Source organism: Prionailurus viverrinus, chromosome B2 (assembly GCF_022837055.1).
Source record: "Prionailurus viverrinus isolate Anna chromosome B2, UM_Priviv_1.0, whole genome shotgun sequence".
Classification (NCBI taxonomy): Eukaryota; Metazoa; Chordata; class Mammalia; order Carnivora; family Felidae; genus Prionailurus; species Prionailurus viverrinus.
Window position 1 is genome coordinate 115,241,586 of NC_062565.1, and position 23,313 is coordinate 115,264,898.

At 38.0% G+C, this 23,313-nt stretch overlaps 1 long non-coding RNA gene across 4 annotated transcripts in view; it reads left to right on the plus strand.

Annotated features, from left to right (window-relative positions):
* Positions 1–23,313, plus strand: part of LOC125165319 (uncharacterized) — a 48,846-nt gene that overhangs the window by 10,768 nt on the left and 14,765 nt on the right. For all 4 annotated transcript variants that reach the window (XR_007152067.1, XR_007152065.1, XR_007152064.1 and 1 more), the window contains one exon: positions 9,859–10,029. This is a non-coding gene — a long non-coding RNA (uncharacterized LOC125165319). The remainder of the gene's footprint in view (positions 1–9,858; positions 10,030–23,313) is intronic.

The window sequence follows — 23,313 nt, forward strand, 5'->3', positions numbered from 1 at the left end:
CCTCCCTCCCCCCCCCCCCCCCATAACCTCTAAGTCTCTTTGGAAATCCTCACAACACATCTCAAGGGAGATATTACTGACTTCATTTTATAGATAAGGAAACTGAGGTCAGATTGATTAAATAAATTGCCTATGGCCTCCCAGCTTCTAAATGTAAAAGTTATCATTTGAACCAAAATCTTGTGGGTTGTTTTCTACACAGTGCTTCAGTAAAGCCTATGTTTCTTCTTCGTATCTATATGGAATACTAAGACATACTTTAAAAAAAATTCTTCATTTGATTTCTTATACCACTTTGAGAGTTTCTTCTACCTCACTTTATTTTCTTTGCTCAGATTTATGTCTGAGTAAAAAGAAGAAAGGGTATTTTAAGACTGCCAGCAAACATTTCTGACTGTGTGGCTAGATAGCCAGGCTGATGAAGAGGTAGGAAGTGAGTGGAGGTTTCAAAACTGATATTCCCAGCATTATTTTAGATACTCTTAATTCCTATTTTGTATTCCTTATAAAGGTCCTGGGCCAATTTGTCCTCAAATTCCTTTCTTGGTCTGGCTCTAGTTTACAGAAGAAAGAATTCCCCTGCCAGTTGTTTTATTGCCAGGGTCAAATCCTGGGGAGAACTGAAAGGTGAGGGGAAGATGGAAGGCAAACTTTGTGCCATCCCCTCAACAGCAGTGCCTTGACTGGTAGCCTGATGTGGTTCCACACTGGCCCCTGTGCTCTGATAATGCTGCCTTCTGCTTTTGTCCCTTCAGGCTGGGATAAGGGAGATAATGGTTTGCTATTGTTGCTAGCCTCTGGATGCCCTGGGTGTCCTGTTGGGGTTCTCAGTCTTTCAGCACCTGTGTAACCGTGCCCCCGCAACAAAATTCTGCTGTTTTAGGGGAGCCTGGGTGGCTCAGCTGGTTGAGTATCTGGCTTCAGATCAGGTCATGATCTCATAGTTTGTGAGTTTGAGCCCCGCATTGGACTTGCCACTGTCAGTGCAGAGCCCGCTTGGGATTCTCTTTGCCCTTCTGCTGTGTGCTCTTTCTCTCTCTCAAAAATAAATAAACGTTTTTTTTTAATCCTGATGTTTTAAAAACTCAGGTGGTTTTTCATATGATTTCACTTACATGTGGAGCCTAAAAAAGCAAATGAATAAGCAAACCAAAAGCAGAAATGGACTCATAAATACGGAGAACCAACTGATGGTTGCTAGAGGGGAGAGCTGTGGGGGCATGGGTAAAATGGGTGAAGGGAGTGGGAGACACAGGCTTCTAGTTCTGCAAGGAATAAGTCAAGGAGATAAAATGCACAGAATAAGGAGTAGAGCCCATGGTATTATAACAACATTGTATTATGGTGTCCGATGGTAGCTACCACACTTGTGGTACGCATAGCATAACATATAGAGTTGTTGAATCACTCCCTGTGTTGTACACCTGGAACTAAGGTAACACTGAGCATGAACTGTAGTAAGTTGAAAAAGAATTCAGGTGGTTTTTGTTTTCCTGATTAGATCTTGACACACACCCAAAATACTTTAGACTTCCTTATGAAGCTCAGTGCACTTGTGAATGTATATTTAATAATTGTCTTCTTAGCCAAAGTCTAAGTCTCATAAGGGCAGAGACCATGTCTGTCTCCTTCACCCCTATATTGCAGTAATTGCCAGATAAAAAGGGTTTAATAATTATATGTTGAATGAATGAATGAATAAGATGTGCCATCAAGTTTTTCTCTCCTCAAAGCATCTGTCACCTCCTCACTTCTTATTCTTGCCCATTGGATCTGGGCATCTTGAGGGCAGAATAAATATTTATCACATGAATGAAAAAGCTGTTTCAAAATTCGTTACTTTCCAGACTAACCAACTTTGATACCCACAGCCAAAATGAACAGCAGAATATAATGGACATTTAGTTATCTCAAAAACTCGGACTAAACATTTTGTTTTCTTTTAAAACAGCATAATGCTTGATACAGGCAAAAACATGATTTACATATATAGTCCTTGGCCTTGAGGAACTGTAAATGTAGTAAAGGAAGTAGATTTATAATTACAAATTATCCCAAGGTAGGAAATCATGGAATACTTAAATTGGGGGGTATCATGTGAGTCTGACTCTTGAAGGGTAGTCATATTTTTACTAGGTTAAGGAGTGGAGAGAAAGGCATTTCAGATAGGGAAGAGAATGTACAAAGTATCATACTATGAAGTATCCCGTAGTATGGTTCATGCAGAGAAGTGGAAATGAAGCTCTATAGCTGAAGCAGGGAGAATTAAAAGACACTTCAATGCCTACCAAACTGCATGCATTTCTGTTTTTCTTGATGGTGAATGTAAGGATTTTAGAGTGTGGTAGATTGAATTACTGACCCTATTCTTTATCTCTCCCTGCACCCACCTCCTTGCTATTTCCTTGAATATATATATACATGCATATATACATTTATATATATGTATATATGTGTATATATATATGTATATACATACATATATGTGTGTGTATATATATGTGTGTATATATATATGTGTGTATATATATATATATATATATATATATATATACACACATATATATATATATTCAAGGGATGCCTGGGTGGCTCAGTCAGTTAAGCACTGACAGTGGGGAGCCTGCTTGGGATTCTCTTTCTCTCCCTCTCTCTCTGCCCCTCCCCTGCTCATTATGCCTTTCCCCCCAGCTCCTTTACCTTGACCAATGGGATGAGAGTAGATGTAAAGCAGGCAGGAACTTGAAATGTACTTGAGAAGGAGGGTTTGCCCTTTTGAGTCTCAAAAGGCATGGGATAAGATCTTCCTGTGGGCAGCTGCTGACTCTTTTGCCTAGACTTCAAAATGAACGCAGGGAACAGAGCCATACCATCTGACCAATGAATCCAGGAGTGAAATAACTGCTCATTGCTGTATGCCACTGAGATTTTGTGGTTCTTTTTTATGCAGTGTTGTTGCAGTAGTAGCTGACACAGAGCAATCCATCCATAACACCTCTTTTTTGCAGCCTCATTTCAGAATCAATTGAGAGAGATAGGAGTATGGTAGTGCCCGGGAAGGGAGTGAGAAAGTGAAGGAGGACGGAAGAGCAATCATTCAGATAGAGAGAGCAAATATCTCCTTTATTATGAAAATTCTTTGAAGGATGAGGCTTACGAGTATTTGAACACTGGCTTCATGATACAGACCTCAGAATCACATGGTTCTGATTCAGCTACAGCACATTTGGTACACAGAGGCTGAGCCTTTTTCTTGAAACTCTGCCAGACCCAGAAGAGCAGAATGGCTGTCTTTGGTGGGCAGATCCCAAAGGCAGAAGGATGGGGAGGGTGAAATATCCATATCTAGATCCCACTCTCAACTTGACCCGTAAGATCATTTCTATCTATAAAAGTGCCTAATTAATAATGCCCACTTCTCAGGGTTCTCTGAGGGTTACATTAAAACAAATAAAGCACCAATAGAGTGCCTGATTTAGACAGCTCAACAAAATACTTGCCCTCATTCTTTCCCTACCCTATCCTGCCTCCGTTTCTGTTTTTGTTTATCTAGTATTCTTTTTCTCCTCCTCTTTTTGCTTTTCTTCCTGTCCATCTCCACTCCATCTCCTGCTCCATCTTTCCACTTCTACTCTAAATTAATGATAATGTATAGTGTATTGATTTTGCCAACTCTATGCTCCTTAATTTACACATCCAATGTATGAAGCATTAATTTCCTTCTATAAACATAGATCAAACTAAATTAAATTCCTTTCAAAAATTGGTTTGGACGTTCAATTGATCTTCACTTATGAAGTCATTGCATCTTAACCTAAAAACTTTCATCCCCTCAATATGTCACTGTCAAATTTCTCATAGGTTTTCTATTTTTACTTGTGGTTAGATTTTATGAAGAACAAGCTATCCTAATTTAATATGTGCTTGAGCTTATTATGCTTTTAATTTCAAGTCTCTTCAGATCACATACTGGAGCAATATGTAGGCCATTAAGCAACACTGCTGTGTCTCCATTTTCAATGCTCATCTTTTTTTTTTTTTTTCTTTTTTTTTTTGGTGGAATTTAAACAATGATGTTGAGGAATTGACACAAAAGAAAAATTTAAAAAAAGCTCAGCACTGGGCCCAGGTGATATAGTTAATGGCAGGAAGGAAGGAAGGAGGAAGGAGAAGGAAGGAAGGAAGGATGGAAGCAGGAAGGGAAAGAAAGGAGGGAAGGGGAGAAAGAAGGAGGGAAGAAGAAAAAAAAGATATAAATCTAAAAGCTGTTACTTATCAGGATGATGTAAACATGAAAGAAGTGAATAAGGACTGTTACAAGAAAACAAGGAGGCCCCAGTCCCATTTGCCTCAGAACCATGAGACAGAAACAGGAACACAGGTAAGGACAGCCTACAATGCAGTGGGGGTGGGGGTGCAAACAGCATTTGGGTTCATCAAGTAGGCAGTCCGTGTGAAGATGACAAATATAAAACTTCTGAATCCATGTACACTTGTTATTTCCAACTTATTTATGGCTTTTGGACATGAAAGATGATGTGGGGAAAAACATAAATAACTTAAAAACTTTACATACCAGAATGGTTTAGGAAGACAAAAGACACACAGTTGAACAGTATGAAAATTTCAGTCTACCATTGCCACATGCTTTGAGATTTTTTTTTAAGTTTATTTATTTTGAGAGAAAGAGCAAGAGAGAGCATGTGTGTGCAAGCAGGGGGAGGGGCAGAGAAAAAGGGAAAGAGAAAATCTCAAGCAGGCTCTGCACTGTCAGTGTGTGGCGCCTGATGGGGGCTTGATCTCACGGTTCATGAGGTCATGACCTGAACTGAAATTAACAGACAGTTAACCGACTGAGCCACCCAGGCTCCCCAAGAGCTCTTGATTAGAGTAAAATATTTCCTAAAATCTGGAGAAAGTTTTTGTATTGTTTTGTTTGTTCTGTACATTGGTTTTTTGAACATTCAATGGGCCTAGCTCTTGTTTGTTTCTTTCTTTCTTTTGCACATATTCCTCTGTGGAAAGCCTGTGGCACCTGCCGCATTAGGAAAGGGAAAGGCAGAACTGTTCATCCTTCAACAGTAACACTTGCTTCTTTTAAAGACCTGCTTCTCTGATCTTCCCATATTTAGTAAAGCAAGGAATAACAGAGGGAGATGCATTAATAACACTGGCAGTTTTATGCAGCAATGCCTAAAAGTAAAAAAAAAAAGAGAGAAATTTAGATATAGCATGCATTTTACAGATCAGAGGAAACTTTCCAGATGTTCTATCTGGAATATTTAGGTAATTTTTTTTAATGTACTGCTGACAGTGGTGAATATCAGTTTCCATTGTACGAGACTTGTGACTCGATCTGTCTCAGATCTGTGTGGCAGGCTTGGGTTTATTCTGGCATCTTGAAATGTCTTCAGATTATGGGGTGAACATTTTTCTTGCCCCTCTCTTGAGCACGGTGGGCGGAGGGGAGTGTGTGCTGCTTTACTTCAGTGAAGTACATGCCTTACATTTCCTCTTATCTGAGTGGAGAGACTTGTGGCCATCATGCAGAGTGTCCAGGTGGGATTCAGAAGGGAACTCAGGTGAGCTCACCTCACAACCCAGAGCCAAATAACTCAGCAGTATCATTGTACCGCATATCTCTCATGCACTTTGTATTTTTAACCAGCTTTTCTAGCTGTCTTGGTAAGAGGGCTAGTCTACAATAAAATACTCTGCTAATACCAGATATGGGAATGCTATATAGATACTAATAAATATATACAGAAAATAACTTTTTATTTTATTGTGAAGAGTTTCATCAGAATGGGTATTGAACTTTACTGAATTTTGTTAGATTTGTAGTGAGATAATGATATATTTTTGGCTTTGATTTATTGATTGAATTAATTATATGAATATACATTCTAATATTAATCTAGTATTTCTTAATTAGAGCCACTTAAAATAATAAGTGTATTACTTTTGGCATGTGACTGAATTCATTTTGTGTAATTTTTATTTAAGGGTTTAAGAATGTATGTTCCTAAAGAATCACAACTTTTAATTTTAATTTTATTCTTAAATTTTTATTTAAATTCTAGTTAGTTAACATACATGGCAATATTAGCTTCAGAAGTAGAATTCAGTGACTCATCACTTACATACAACACCCAGTGCTCATCATAACAAGTGCCTTCCTTAATACCCATCATCCATCTAGCCCATCCCCCACCCACCACCCTCCATTGACCCTCAGTTTGCTCTCTATTGTTAATTTTTAAGTGCAAGTTTTGTTTCTTCTTGGATGAAAAATGTTATGAATATTCAGAGTTTACAATTTTTAAGTGATATTTTTTGTTCATATTTTTATTATTACATTGGTTTTATTGCATCGTATTCAGAGAATATGGCCTATGCCATTTATGTTTTTTGTAATTTGAAACTTCCTTTGTGGCCCAGTAATCAATTTTTCCAAATTTTCCATGGTTATTAAAAAATGAGTAGTATTATTGGTAGGGTGCAAATTTGGGGAAATTAATAAATTTTATTAGTTATATTATCAGAATATCTACAGTTCTAATTTCTGTCTACTTCATCCAACAAAGACTGAAAAGTATGTTTATATTTTCTTAGTATAGTGTTTGGGTAATTTTTCCTTTCAATTAAAATGGTTTTTTTAAATCTTTAAAAAATTTTTTAAAGTTTATCCATTTATTTTGAGAGAGATAGAATGAGCATGAGCAGGGGAGAGACAAGGAGAGAGGGGGAGAGAGAATCCCAAGCAGGCTCCGTACTGTCAGCACAAAGCCCAAAAGGGCTTGAACTCACAAACCTGAGCCAAAGTCAAGAGTCAGATGCTTAATCAACTGAGCCACCTAAGTGCCCCTCAATTAAAATCGTTTTGATATCATATATTTTGATGCAGTATTTTTTAGTACATGCAGATTACTCCATAACTGATAAACACACACACTGTTCATTGTGAATTTCATCAACAAAGAATGACTGTCTTCATCCCACTAAATGCAATTTCCTTTAATTTCTTCCTCCTTGCTAATTATGCAATCACTTCTGCTTAAGAAATTATATTCATTTAACATATCATTTATGAAAAACCCATCTGGGTGTTTATAGTAAAATTTGGAAAAACTCTGATATAGATTCTTTGTAGCTCAAACTTCCTTCTATTCAGTAGGAATTCAAGTATTTTTTATTAAATTTTTAATGCTCATTCCTACACTTTGAAACCTGGAACACTGAAAGTTAGATGATAATACATTGATAATCAAATTTGAAATCCATATCCAAGAAGCATCTCTTTATGATGAATTAAGTAAACGAATGGCAATAGCAAACGCTTAGGTGATTATAGGATGATCTTTGTTGAAAGATAAAGAGTTCTGAGCAATAATTTTAGGTTACTTTAATAAAATTACAATGAAAAGTAAAAAGTCTCTGATTACCCCTCCTTAGACTTAAACCAAATTAAGCATAATAACATTAATTGTATTTTATAGCAAATTAAACTGATAACCACAATGCCTTAAGTGGAGGAGAAAAAAGAAAATAAACCAAACAAACAAGGATTGATGAGATTTCCTGGCAGCGCAAACTTAGCCTTTGTGAGGTTTTCTTTTGATTAATCATAAATTACTTCTTCAAATTGCCATGTAACTGAGAGTGCACTATTTACAAGATTTGTGATGTTGGTTGGTGCTTATGTTGTACCTTGGACCACCTAGGATTCTTGTCCTCCAAAGTCTTAGTACATATTTACACTTCTACCATCAGCATATTGGCTTCCTACTTATCCACATCCTTGCCAACACTTTATATTATCAAATTCTAACTTTTGTGTATCTCATAGTTGTGAAAAATTTTAATATCTTTAATATGTTTACAGCCCATTCTTCTTTCTGTCAAGTGTTTTGTATTCTTTTTTTTTTTTTTTAATTTTTTTTTTTCAACGTTTATTTATTTTTGGGACAGAGAGAGACAGAGCATGAACGGGGGAGGGGCAGAGAGAGAGGGAGACACAGAATCGGAAACAGGCTCCAGGCTCTGAGCCATCAGCCCAGAGCCTGACGCGGGGCTCGAACTCACGGACCGCGAGATCGTGACCTGGCTGAAGTCGGACGCTTAACCGACTGCGCCACCCAGGCGCCCCAAGTGTTTTGTATTCTTTCCCCATTTCCTAATTTTTTCTTTTACTGCTTTGTAGGAAAGCATTTTATATTCTGGGTACTAACCATTTATCAGTTATGTATTGTCAGGAGCTCAGCTGAGCTCGGAGAGAGAGTGAGCTGAGCTATCAGATATCAGAGTAGCCAATTAAAACAAGAACCCCAAAATGAGAAAGACGGGCATTTAGTGACTTACTGCTGTGATATAAGCAAGAGATTACAACTGGAGAAAGCACTGGCTCCTCACTCACCTTCTATTTTTTCCCAGACAAAAGTGCATCAGTTAAGGGTCAGGTAGATCCACCTAGACATGGGTGTTGTCCTCCTGTGGAGAGAGAATCAAACAAAGGCTCCAGCAGTTTTATGAATCTTGGGATGGACAGAGGCTTATGGGGAAGAGCTAGAACAAGTGTCTTCTTGGTTTCCCCTCCTCTCCCTGACAAAGTGACTCAGCAGAAGCACCTGAAGAAGTCCTCCACCCAGTGCCTCGGATACTGAGACCTAGGAATGAAGGCAAATATTCAGGGAGCTCCACTCAGCGGGGCGTGAGTGCTTGACTGCAGCTCCCTTCAGAGGCCACAAAGAGCTAGGTGCACACATCTGGTATGGGGAAGGCAGGTTTCTCCATGAGGCATGTCAGGAAAAGTCTTGGTGATTGCCTGTGGTCAGGCCTGAATAATCACACATAGGGTTTTAACCAGGACCTGGGCTCCTCTTACGCTGAAAATGTCTTGTCCCTGTGTGTGGTTTATTTTTTCATTCCTTAAATAAGTCAAACTTCTTTAAACGTTCTTTTTTGTCCCAAAGTCATAAAGTAGTCTCTTATCATTCTTAAAATCCTTATGCTTTTCCTTATCATATTTAGGAGTTTATATGACATGTGGACATAACTTATTTTTCCGTATTTGTAACCAATTGTATAGCACCGTTTATTGAATTGTCTATATTATCTCTATTGATTAACAATGACATTTGTCATATGTGAAGTTTGTGTTTATGTGTGGTTCTGTTTCTAGGCTTACTCTTCTGTTCCTCTGGTCTTTTGTTTCCTTCTGAGGCCACATAATATTGTCTCAATTATTATTGCTTTATAATAAGCATTGTTTATAATTGGGCAAATCCTTCCATCCTGTTTTTGTTGTTTTTTTTTTTTTTTTTTTTCAAATTTATCTTGGCTGTTCTTGCCATTAGCTGCTCATGTACATTTTCACACCAGTTTGTGAAGTTGCATAACAAACTTGGGTATGATTTTGAAACGAGTTCACATTAAATGTATATATAGGTTAGGATATGCACTAATCATCTATGCTGAAACACCTGGCTGGCTTAGTTGGTAGAGCATCCAACTCCTAATATCAAGGTCGTAAGTTCAAGCTCCATGTTATGGGTAGAGTTCACTTAAAAATAAACAGCTTTAGTATATCAGAGTCTCTTCCTCGTGTACTTGATTTATTTCTTTAATATCTTCCAATAAAGTGTTCTTAATTAATTAATATTAAATTTAATATTAATGTATATTAAATATATATTTATAATAATATATAATAATTATATGTTAAAGACTATATATACTCTCATATCCAGTTACTATGCTTTTATCTGATTAAATCAAATAATTTTCAGTGGATTCTTTTTTTTATACAAACATTTTCAAATATGATGATTTGGTTCATTTTTTTATTGTTTGAGACAGAGAGTGCACGCACAAATGGCGGAGGAGCAGAGCGAGAAGAAGAGAGAGAATCCCAAGCAGGCTCCATGCTGTCAGTGCCAAGTCCAACGGAGGGCTCAGTCCTATGAACCATGAGATCATGACCTGAGCCAGAAATCAAGAGTTGGACACCCAACCGACTGAGCCACCCAGGTGCCCCACAATTTGTTTAATTTTCCCTTTATTTCTTTCATTTGTCTAACTGCACTACTATGGTTTTCTTTATGTTATTCAATATAGTAATGATAGTGAGCATAGTTGTCTCAATCCTGATTTTAATGTGAATTAACCTGACATTTCACTATCAGGTGTGGTAAATTTCTGTAAGCTTACGGTAGATTCCTTTTATCAGGAAAGAAGTTTTCTTCTATTCCTAAGTTGCTATGAATTGTGATAGTAAACATTGGATTTCCCTAATGCTTTTTTCTCCATTTAAAGAGATGATCAGATAACTTTTTTCCTTCAATATATTAACATGCTAAACTCTATTAGTAAATTTCCCAATGCTAAAGTGTTCTTGCATTCTTGTCTGGGATTAATTCAATTAGATCACGACATATAAATTTTTAAATACATTGCTTATTCAGTTTCCTGATACTTCCACAGTGATTTTTGCATCTATGATTCATGAAAGGCCAGATTTCCATTCTTATCCTGTCCTTCACTGGTTTTCATATGCAATTTTTCCTATATTCTGCTTTCTGTATGTCTTGATTTTTATGTTTCTCTTTTTTTCACCATTATGAATTTCTTTTGGATTATTGTAGTTTTTAAAAAACTTCTATTGTTTTTCCCTCCCCACTGACTTGGAAATTCTAAATTCTATTTCTCTTTTTTTTTTTTTTTTAAATTTTTTTTTTTTTTTTTTAACGTTTATTTATTTTGGGGACAGAGAGAGACAGAGCATGAACGGGGGAGGGGCAGAGAGAGAGGGAGACACAGAATTGGAAGCAGGCTCCAGGCTCTGAGCCATCAGCCCAGAGCCCGACGCGGGGCTCGAACTCACGGACCGCAAGATCGTGACCTGGCTGAAGTCGGATGCTTAACCGACTGCGCCACCCAGGCACCCCTCTCTTTTTTTTTATTATAATAAATGTTACATATAGCTAGCTCTGATTAACTTTTACTATATAATTGTCCACTTATTTTGCTATATCATCTTTTCTTGCTCCAAGTTAGACGTTATCGTTTTATGCAATTTTTTTTAAGAAAGATTTATCCTCTCCTTTATTTTTATCAGTTTCTTCATCATGACTCCTTCCCTTATCTGGAACCATTTTTGTGAGACTGTTTTCCTTTGTTTGAAATATACTTTGGAATTTCCTTTATTGAGGGTTTATTGGTTGTTGTTCTAAAATGCTTTTATTTTGTTCACATTCCTGAATAGTAGTTTATCTATGTATATAATTACAGGTTGAAATTAATCTGTGGCAGTACTTTGAAAATTTTCTGGTTTCCATTGTTGAAATTGAGAAGTCCGCGGTGAATCTAATTGTTATTTCTTTGTAGGTAATCTTTTTCTTCTCACTGTTTCCAATATCATCTCTTTGTTTTTGCTTTTCTTTATTTTTACTATGATATACTGTGGAAGAATATTCCTTTATTTATTCTGATTATGAGGTTTGTCTTTTATTAATTATAAAATTTTGTTAACTATTATCTCTTCAGATATTTCCTGTTCCTTTTTCTATTTGCTTCTTTCTTCTAGAACACCATATAAATCCATATACATAAATGTATATATGTATGTATATAATATACGTAACACACATATACATGTACATGTGTATATATTCTTACATACATATATTTTTTTCATTTGATTCTTCATGTGCCTTAATCTCTCTCATATTCATTCTTTTGTGTGAAATTTTAGTGTAAAATCTTTTAGAAAATTAATTTGAATCTGTCTTCCAGTTCCCCAATTTTTCTTATAAGTTACATCTAATCTGTTATTCAAACCACATTGAATGCTTAAATTCAATGATTACATGTTTTCTACAACTTCTGTTGGTTTACTTTTCAAATCTGCCAATATTTGGAAGCAAAATATCTTGTTAATTGCTTAGTTTTTATTTCTTTCTATTTCTTCAAGCATTTAAACATTCTAATTTTGTGAGTTTTATAATTCCAAGATGTAAGTTCCCATGTTTGGCCTGGTTTGATATGCTTGTTTTTTAGGCTTCAGAGAGCTTAAAGTTAAGCCCTTTAGGGAGAATACTCTGCCAGGTACCCGGAGCTCTGCCAGTGGGGACAGCTGTAATTTATTTCTCAGCTTGGCACTTCCTATGCCACATAAGTGGTTTAACTTAGATTCCTAAGACTACTCAAATCATGCCTGTGTTTACAAATTCTCAAGGGAGAATTTTTCCTGACTCATAGCACAGTTAAGATAGATACAGTTCCTGACTGTACAAATTTGGCCTCATTTATCATTTTACAGAAAGCATTGCCCTCCAAAGACCACAGTTTTGTGTGAGAGAGGGAGGGCAAGACTCCAGTTTAATTTTCTACCTGAAACGATTCCAGGTGTTATTTGTTTTTTCTGTCCTGTCCTTAAAACCCAAACCTCTTGGGGCGCCTGGGTGGCGCAGTCGGTTAAGCGTCCGACTTCAGCCAGGTCACGATCTCTTGGTCCGTGAGTTCGAGCCCCGCGTCAGGCTCTGGGCTGATGGCTCAGAGCCTGGAGCCTGTTTCCGATTCTGTGTCTCCCTCTCTCTCTGCCCCTCCCCCGTTCATGCTCTGTCTCTCTCTGTCCCAAAAATAAATAAACGTTGAAAAAAAAAAAATTAAAAAAAAAAAACAAAAAACCCAAACCTCTTGATAACCCAGACCACCAAATACTTTAGGGGCTGTTTCAACTCACCATTGTAAAACACAAACAACAGGTCTGCAGATAGAAAACATTAAATGTAAATACACATTAAATAAATAATAGAATATGTCACATAGGAAATGACTAGTGGGACCAGGAATGTTTAACTTGGAGAAGATTGACATTTTGATAGGGTTGATGATGAATAGGCAGATCATCTGGTAGCTCTCTCTACTCATTTCAAATATTTGAATGGCAGAGAAGTTCAAATAGATTTGCTCTGTGTGACCTAAATGAATAGTATTAATGTTGATCCATCAATAAATATACAAGCCATTGTTGTCTGGCAGTGGAAAATTTAAATAACTGCAATACTATCATTTGATTTGTTTTGTTTTTTACAAACCGTAATGGTCACATATGTAAAATACTCATTTTTCAAAAATTTAACATTAAATCATAACCTTTAAAAATAATATTTAAAAGTTTTCAAAACATGATTGTTGGCCTCACAATATTTTATAATGTGAAAATGGCATGATTTATTTAATCATTCTCTTGTAGAGTGAGCTTTTGCTCTTAAGAGTAAAAGTAAAATCTTAAGAGTAAAAAACATCCATACTATCTTTTTAAAAGATCTCTAATAAGTTCCTTAGATTGCTAAAAGTGTCCAAAGGTCATGAATAAGTTTTATTTATTTTTTTTTTAAATGTTTTAATCATTTATTTTACAGAATGATGGTGATAACAGATGGTAGGGTTTTTTTTTTTTTTTAATTTTTTCTTTTTTTTTTTTTTTCTGAAATTTATTGACAAATTGGTTTCCATACAACACCCAGTGCTCATCCCAAAAGGTGCCCTCCTCAATACCCATCACCCACCGTCTCCTCCCTCCCGCCCCCCATCAACCCTCAGTTTGTTCTCAGTTTTTAACAGTCTCTTATGCTTTGGCTCTCTCCCATTCTAACCGCTTTTTTTTTTTTTTTTCCCTTCCCCTCCCCCATGGGTTCCTGTTAAGTTTCTCAGGATCCACATAAGAGTGAAACCATATGGTATCTGTCTTTCTGTGTATGGCTTATTTCACTTAGCATCACACTCTCCAGTTCCATCCACGTTGCTACAAAAGGCCATATTTCATTTTTTCTCATTGCCACGTAATATTCCATTGTGTATATAAACCACAATTTCTTTATCCATTCATCAGTTGATGGACATTTAGGCTCTTTCCATAATTCGGCTATTGTTGAGAGTGCTGCTATGAACATTGGGGTACAAGTGGCCCTATGCATCAGTGCTCCTGTATCCCTTGGATAAATTCCTAGCAGTGCTATTGCTGGGTCATAGGGTAGGTCTATTTTTAATTTTCTGAGGAACCTCCACACTGCTTTCCAGAGCGGCTGCACCAATTTGCATTCCCACCAACAGTGCAAGAGGGTTCCCGTTTCTCCACATCCTCTCCAGCATCTATAGTCTCCTGATTTGTTCATTTTGGCCACTCTGACTGGCGTGAGGTGATACCTGAGTGTGGTTTTGATTTGTATTTCCCTGATAAGGAGCGACGCTGAACATCTTTTCATGTGCCTGTTGGCCATCCGGATGTCTTCTTTAGAGAAGTGTCTATTCATGTTTTCTGCCCATTTCTTCACTGGGTTATTTGTTTTTCGGGTGTGGAGTTTGGTGAGCTCTTTATAGATTTTGGATACTAGCCCTTTGTCCGATAGGTCATTTGCAAATATCTTTTCCCATTCCGTTGGTTGCCTTTTAGTTTTGTTGGTTGTTTCCTTTGCTGTGCAGAAGCTTTTTATCTTCATAAGGTCCCAGTAATTCACTTTTGCTTTTAATTCCCTTGCCTTTGGGGATGTGTCGAGTAAGAGATTGCTACGGCTGAGGTCAGAGAGGTCTTTTCCTGCTTTCTCCTCTAAGGTTTTGATGGTTTCCTGTCTCACATTTAGGTCCTTTATCCATTTTGAGTTTATTTTTGTGAATGGTGTGAGAAAGAGGTCTAGTTTCAACCTTCTGCATGTTGCTGTCCAGTTCTCCCAGCACCATTTGTTAAAGAGGCTGTCTTTTTTCCATTGGATGTTCTTTCCTGCTTTGTCAAAGATGAGTTGGCCATACGTTTGTGGGTCTAGTTCTGGGGTTTCTATTCTATTCCATTGGTCTATGTGTCTGTTTTGGTGCCAATACCATGCTGTCTTGATGATGACAGCTTTGTAGTAGAGGCTAAAGTCTGGGATTGTGATGCCTCCTGCTTTGGTCTTCTTCTTCAAAATTCCTTTGGCTATTCGGGGCCTTTTGTGGTTCCATATGAATTTTAGGATTGCTTGTTCTAGTTTTGAGAAGAATGCTGGTGCAATTTTGATTGGGATTGCATTGAATGTGTAGATAGCTTTGGGTAGTATTGACATTTTGACAATATTTATTCTTCCAATCCATGAGCAGGGAATGTCTTTCCATTTCTTTAAATCTTCTTCAATTTCCTTCATAAGCTTTCTATAGTTTTCAGCATACAGATCCTTTACATCTTTGGTTAGATTTATTCCTAGGTATTTTATGCTTCTTGGTGCAATTGTGAATGGGATCAGTTTCTTGATTTGTCTTTCTGTTGCTTCATTGTTAGTGTATAAGAATGCAACTGAGGGGCGCCTGGGTGGCGCAGTCGGTTAAGCGTCCGACTTCAGCCAGGTCACGATCTCGCGGTCTGTGAGTTCGAGCCCCGCGTCAGGCTCTGGGCTGATGGCTCAGAGCCTGGAGCCTGTTCCCGATTCTGTGTCTCCCTCTCTCTCTGCCCCTCCCCCGTTCATGCTCTGTCTCTCTCTGTCCCAAAAATAAATAAAAAAACGTTGAAAAAAAAATTTAAAAAAAAAAAAAAAAAAAAAAAAAAAAGAATGCAACTGATTTCTGTACATTGATTTTGTATCCTGCAACCTTGCTGAATTCCTGTATCAGTTCTAGCAGACTTTTGGTGGAGTCTATCGGATTTTCCATATATAATATCATGTCATCTGCAAAAAGCGAAAGCTTGACTTCATCTTTGCCAATTTTGATGCCTTTGATTTCCTTTTGTTGTCTGATTGCTGATGCTAGAACTTCCAGCACTATGTTAAACAGCAGCGGTGAGAGTGGGCATCCTTGTCGTGTTCCTGATCTCAGGGAAAAAGCTTTCAGTTTTTCCCCGTTGAGGATGATGTTAGCTGTGGGCTTTTCATAAATGGCTTTTATGATCTTTAAGTATGTTCCTTCTATCCCGACTTTCTCAAGGGTTTTTATTAAGAAAGGGTGCTGGATTTTGTCGAAGGCCTTTTCTGCATCGATTGACAGGATCATATGGTTCTTCTCTCTTTTTTTGTTAATGTGATGTATCACGTTGATTGATTTGCGAATGTTGAACCAGCCCTGCATCCCAGGAATGAATCCCACTTGATCATGGTGAATAATTCTTTTTATATGCCGTTGAATTCGATTTGCTAGTATCTTATTGAGAATTTTTGCATCCATATTCATCAGGGATATTGGCCTGTAGTTCTCTTTTTTTACTGGGTCTCTGTCTGGTTTAGGAATCAAAGTAATACTGGCTTCATAGAATGAGTCTGGAAGTTTTCCTTCCCTTTCTATTTCTTGGAATAGCTTGAGAAGGATAGGTATTATCTCTGCTTTAAACGTCTGGTAGAACTCCCCTGGGAAGCCATCTGGTCCTGGACTCTTATTTGTTGGGAGATTTTTGATAACCGATTCAATTTCTTCGCTGGTTATGGGTCTGTTCAAGCTTTCTATTTCCTCCTGATTGAGTTTTGGAAGAGTGTGGGTGTTCAGGAATTTGTCCATTTCTTCCAGGTTGTCCAATTTGTTGGCATATAAGTTTTCATAGTATTCCCTGATAATTGTTTGTATCTCTGAGGGATTGGTTGTAATAATTCCATTTTCATTCATGATTTTATCTATTTGGGTCATCTCCCTTTTCTTTTTGAGAAGCCTGGCTAGAGGTTTGTCAATTTTGTTTATTTTTTCAAAAAACCAACTCTTGGTTTCGTTGATCTGCTCTACAGTTTTTTTAGTTTCTATATTGTTTATTTCTGCTCTGATCTTTATTATTTCTCTTCTTCTGCTGGGCTTAGGCTGCCTTTGCTGTTCTGCTTCTAGTTCCTTTAGGTGTGCTGTTAGATTTTGTATTTGGGATTTTTCTTGTTTCTTGAGATAGGCCTGGATGGCAATGTATTTTCCTCTCAGGACTGCCTTTGCTGCGTCCCAAAGCGTTTGGATTGTTGTATTTTCATTTTCGTTTGTTTCCATATATTTTTTAATTTCTTCTCTAATTGCCTGGTTGACCCACTCATTCGTTAGTAGGGTGTTCTTTAACCTCCATGCTTTTGGAGTTTTTCCAGACTTTTTTCTGTGGTTGATTTCAAGCTTCATAGCATTGTGGTCTGAAAGTAAGCATGGTATAATTTCAATTCTTGTAAACTTATGAAGGGCTGTTTTGTGACCCAGTATATGATCTATCTTGGAGAATGTTCCATGTGCACTCGAGAAGAAAGTATATTCTGTTGCTTTGGGATGCAGAGTTCTAAATATATCTGTCAAGTCCATCTGATCTAATGTCTCATTCAGGGCCCTTGTTTCTTTATTGACTGTGTGTCTAGATGATCTATCCATTTCTGTAAGTGGTGTATTAAAGTCCCCTGCAATTACCACATTCTTATGAATAACGTTGCTTATGTTTATGAGTAATTGTTTTATATATTTGGGGGCTCCGGTATTCGGTGCATAGACATTGATAATTGTTAGCTCTTCCTGATGGATAGACCCTGTAACTATTATATAATGTTCTTCTTCATCTCTTGTTACAGCCTTTAATTTAAAGTCTAGTTTGTCTGATATAAGTATGGCTACTCCAGCTTTCTTTTGGCTTCCAGTCGCATGATAAATAGTTCTCCATCCCCTCACTCTCAATCTAAAGGTGTCCTCAGGTCTAAAATGAGTCTCTTGTAGACAGCAAATAGATGGGTCTTGTTTTTTTATCCATTCTGATACCCTATGTCTTTTGGTTGGCGCATTTAATCCATTTACATTCAGTGTTATTATAGAAAGATACGGGTTTAGAGTCATTGTGATGTCTGTATGTTTTATGCTTATAGTGATGTCTCTGGGACTTTGTCTCACAGGGTCCCCCTTAGGATCTCTTGTAGGGCTGGTTTAGTGGTGACAAATTCCTTCAGTTTTTGTTTGTTTGGGAAGACCTTTATCTCTCCTTCTATTCTAAATGACAGACTTGCTGGATAAAGGATTCTTGGCTGCATATTTTTTTCTGTCTAGCACCCTGAAAATCTCGTGCCAATTCTTTCTGGCCTGCCAAGTTTCAAAAGAGAGATCAGTCACGAGTCTTATAGGTCTCCCTTTATATGTGAGGGCACGTTTATCCCTTGCTGCTTTCAGAATTTTCTCTTTATCCTTGTATTTTGCCAGTTTCACTATGATATGTCGTGCAGAAGATCGATTCAAGTTACGTCTGAAGGGAGTTCTCTGTGCCTCTTGGATTTCAATGCCTTTTTCCTTCCCCAGTTCAGGGAAGTTCTCAGCTATTATTTCTTCAAGTACCCCTTCAGCACCTTTCCCTCTCTCTTCCTCCTCTGGGATACCAATTATGCGTATATTATTTCTTTTTAGTATATCACTTAATTCTCTAATTTTCCCCTCATACTCCTGGATTTTTTTATCTCTCTTTTTCTCAGCTTCCTCTTTTTCCATAACTTTATCTTCTAGTTCACCTATTCTCTCCTCTGCCTCTTCAAGCCGAGCTGTGGTGGTTTCCATTTTGTTATGCATTTCGTTTAAAGCGTTTTTCAGCTCCTCGTGACTGTTCCTTAGTCCCTTGATCTCTGTAGCAAGAGATTCTCTGCTGTCCTGTATACTGTTTTCAAGCCCAGCGATTAATTTTATGACTATTATTCTAAATTCACTTTCTGTTATATTATTTAAATCCTTTTTGATCAGCTCATTAGCTGTTGTTATTTCCTGGAGATTCTTCTGAGGGGAGTTCTTCCGCTTGGTCATTTTGGATAGTCCCTGGAGTGGTGAGGACCTGCAGGGCACTTCCCCTGTGCTGTGGTGTATAACTGGAGTTGGTGGGCGGGGCCGCAGTCAGACCTGATGTCTGCCCCCAGCCCACCGCTGGGGCCACAGTCAGACTGGTGTGTGCCTTCTCTTCCCCTCTCCTAGGGGTGGGATTCACTGTGGGATGGTGTGGCTCGTCTGGGCTACTTGCACCCTGCCAGGCTTGTGATGCTGGGGATCTGGCGTATTAGCTGGGGTGGGTAGGCAAGGTGCTCGGGGACAGGAGGGGCAGGCTTAGATCACTTCTCCTTAGGTGATCCACTTCAGGAGGGGCCCCGTGGCAGCGGGAGGGAGTCAGATCCGCTGCCGGAGGTTTGGCTCCGCCGAAGCGCAGAGTTGGGTGTTTGCGCGGAGTGAGCAAGTTCCCTTGCAGGAACCGGTTCCCTTTGGGATTTCGGCTGGGGGATGGGCGGGGGAAATGGCGCTGGCGAGCGCCTTTGTTCCCCACCAAACTGAGCTCTGTTGTCAGGGGGCTCAGCAGCTCTCCCTCCCTTTGTCCTCCAGCCTTCCCGCTTTCCGAGCAGAGCTGTTAATTTATGACCTCCCAGACGCTAAGTCGCGCTTGCTGTCGGAACACAGTCCGCCCGGCCCCTCCGCTTTTGCAAGCCAGACTCGGGGGCTCTTCTTGGCCGGCGAGCCGCCCCTCTGCCCCGGCTCCCTCCCGCCAGTCCGTGGAGCGCGCACCGCCTCGCCGCCCTTCCTACCCTCTTCCGTGGGCCTCTTGTCTGCGTTTGGCTCCGGCGACTCTGTTCTGCTAATCCTCTGGCGGTTTTCTGGGTTATTTAGGCAGGTGTAGATGGAATCTAAGTGATCAGCAGGACGTGCGGTGAGCCCAGCGTCCTCCTAAGCCGCCATCTTGCCCGGAAAATCCAGGTCATGAATAAGTTTTAACGGCATATGATATTTGTTACTTAAACTACAAGTGTTGCCCATAAAATATACACTATATGTGTGTTAAATGTGTTAAATATGATAAATAGTTGCCAAATTGATTAATATACAGGTATTATTGTTATCATAATTTATCATATCCTCCTTCTGCTACTTCTATTGAACTGTCCCCTGATTTCTTTTGCCTAAAGGAGTCTACTAATGGTTCCATATGGGATATGTTTGAAACCTGTGTGTTTTTAGATACCACCTATAATTAACTTTTGCAGCAGTAGACATCGAATCTAAAAGTCAATCCATTTTAGATTCTTTCTTATATGACGTTTTCTCTTCCTACACAGCATGAAGTCCTTGATATCTAAGAAATGATGCTTATTAAAGGCCAGAGACTATAATCTTGAGAATTTGAGTGATCCTGTGATTTATTGCTATTCCACACTGACATATACTATGCAGACTTTCCCTGGGCAAAGAGAGTATTAACTGGCACGGCTGAATCAACCTCATTCATTTATACCTTGAAGTAAACTTAAACCAACTCTGTATGTTGCACAAAGCATCTTCATTTAAATTCTTTTTCTTTCTTTCTTTCTTTCTTTCTTTCTTTCTTTCTTTCTTTCTTTCTTTTCCTTCTTTCTTTCTTTTAAAATAAAAGTCTCCTTCCTCTGTCAGGGTATCAGGAGTCAGTCTAGATAAAGGAGTTGATTTAGGTGGCAGGCATCCTTCCTGTTATCCCTGAAGGAACATTGCATAAGCAGCTACTGACTCTTCACGCGAGTACTACATGGTCTCTTGACCTTGTGGCTAGATCATATTTGGACACACAAGCCATAAGCAACTAGAACTCATTTAATTTTAGAATAGAGCTCAGAGATCAATATGATGAAACATGGGTGTTTTATTTCTCATCATTTATATTTTAGAAATGCTTCTTGTGAAATCTTCAAAAATTGAATTTCAGAAAAGAAAATATCATACCCGGAAAAAAGCCATATTTATAGGGAAAATATGCCTGCCATCTGCCTTTAAATTAATCACCATGTGCTTTTGTCTAGGTAAATGTAGTAAAAACTTACGTGTTAGACAGCAGGACAGAAACAGAAAATATAACTGCCACCCTCTTTGAAAATTAATTAAGTGAAATATTATCCTTTATGATCTTTCAGAAGCCTGAAGTTCAGGGTCTTTTTTTTTTTTTAGCCTCCAATACTTTAACTTAAGTTACACGGCTGCAGAACTGAGGCTGTTAACCACTGTGTAATGCTAGTACCCACTCTCCTCCATCCCTCTTGCCTGGTTTATAGTGGCTCATGATTTCTCATTCCATGATATACTTCTCAGGGAGACCACTCCCTTTCTTTCCTCTTTCCTGCACAATCTCTGCTCATCCTGTTCTTCCACACAGAGAAGGCTGCCATCTTTTCACTACCCATTGAAATGCTACACTGTCAGACTAATGCCAAGTTGTGCCCTGAAATTTTACTTAATATGTACGCAGAAACTTCTCTATCTTGCGTCTATCACAGACCATTGCATGTAGAATGATATTCAAATTGTGCATTTTGTTTGCTTTTCATCTTGACTGTTTTGAACATATTTATTAATCACTTTGTTAAATACATAATATCTAGTACAAATTTGGATATCGTAGGCTCTTAATAAATACTTGTTGCCTAGAAATAAATCATCATAATTCATTGTAAAATAGGTACATTTTGCAATGATGAAGGAGTGGAACCATTATCAAGATAAAAAGTTACAAATGGGATAATAATGACCACAAAAACATAATTTTCTCTCTTGGCTATTGGTAACCTTTTATAATTCTTTTTTAACAAAGACTAATAAAAGATACTAATGTACACTTTTTGGGTATAATTTTCCCAAGGATGGATAAGTGTAGAAATACAAGTGGGAATGGTAGACAGAGAAAGGAGAGTTTCTTGCTACCTGTAGTGTTTAATATATATGTGTAAGAAAAACACAACAGAGCATACCTCCACCGGGAAGCAAGTTGACCATATAAGTATCTGCAAACTCTTCAGAGACTGAGCCTCTGTCACAGTGAACTTTGTAGCACCAGGGCTGAAGATGGCTTCTCTATAACAAAGTACTTATTTTTGATTGAACTAAACTGATCTTGTCCGTAGCGTTGAGGCAACAACTGTTTCTCCTATCTGGCACATTAATTTGAGGGTTTTTTTTTTTTAAAGTCTTTGTTTAAATTCCAGTCAGTGAACATACAGTGTAATATTAGTTTCCAGTGCACAATAAAGTGATTCAACACTTCCACACATCACCCAGTGCTCATCATCACAAGTACACTCCCAATCCCCACCATCTATTTCACTCATCCTCCACCTCCTCCCCTTTGGTAACCACCAGTTTGTTCTCCATAGTTAAGAGTGTTTCTTGGTTTGCCTCTCTCTGTCTCTTTTTTCCCCTTTGCTTGTGTGTTTTGTTTCTTAAATCCCACATATGAGTGAAATCATATGGTATTTTTCTTTCTCTGACTGACTTATTTCACTTAGCATTATATTTCAAAGCTGTAGTAATCAAAACATTATGGTACTGGCACAACAAAATTGACTTATAGATCAACAGAATACAATAGAAAACCCATAATCGACCCATAATTTATGGTCAATTAATCTTCGACAAAGCAGGAAAGAATATGCATTGGGAAGAAGACAATCTCTTCAACAAATGGTGTTGGGAAAATTGGACAGCAACATGCAAGAGAATGAAACTGGATAACTTTCTTACACCATCCCCCAGATGAATTCAAAATGTATTAGAGGCCTAAATATGAGAACTGAGACCATGAAAATCCTAAAAGAGAACACAGGAAGTAATTTCTTTGACATTGGCCATATCAATATTTTTCTAGATGTATTGCTTGAAGCAAGGGAAAGAAAAAAAAATAAGCTATTGGGACTGCACCAAAATGAAAATCTTCTGCACAGAGAAAGAAACAATCAACAAACAAAATTCAACCTATGGAATGGGAGAAGATATTTGCAAATGATATATCCAATAAAGGGTTAGTATCCAAAATACATAAAGAATATAGAACTCACTGCCCAAAACTCAATCCAATTAAAATGTGGGCAGAAGGCATGGGCAGACATCTTTCTAAAGAAGACATACAAATGGCCAACAGACACATGAAAAGATGTTCAACATCACTCATTATCAGGGACATGCAAATCAAATATGTGAAATGCCACCTCATACTTGTCCGAATGGCTAAAATAAAAAACACAAGAAACAACAGGTGATGGCAAGGATGTAGAGAAAGGGGAATGCACTGTTGGTGGGAATGCAAACTGGTACAGTCACTCTGGAAAACAGAATGGAGGATCCTCAAAATATTAAAAATAGGATTACCATATAATCCAGTAATTCTACTACCGGGTATTTACCTAAAGAATATGAAAATGATAACTTAAAAATATATATGCACCCCTATATTTATTGCAACATTATTTATAATAGCCAAATTATGGAAGCAAACTAAGTGTTCATTGATAGATAAATAGGTACAGAAGTGATATCTATCTATATCTATATCCAGATATATAATGGAATATTACTCAGCCATAAAAAAGAAGGAACTCT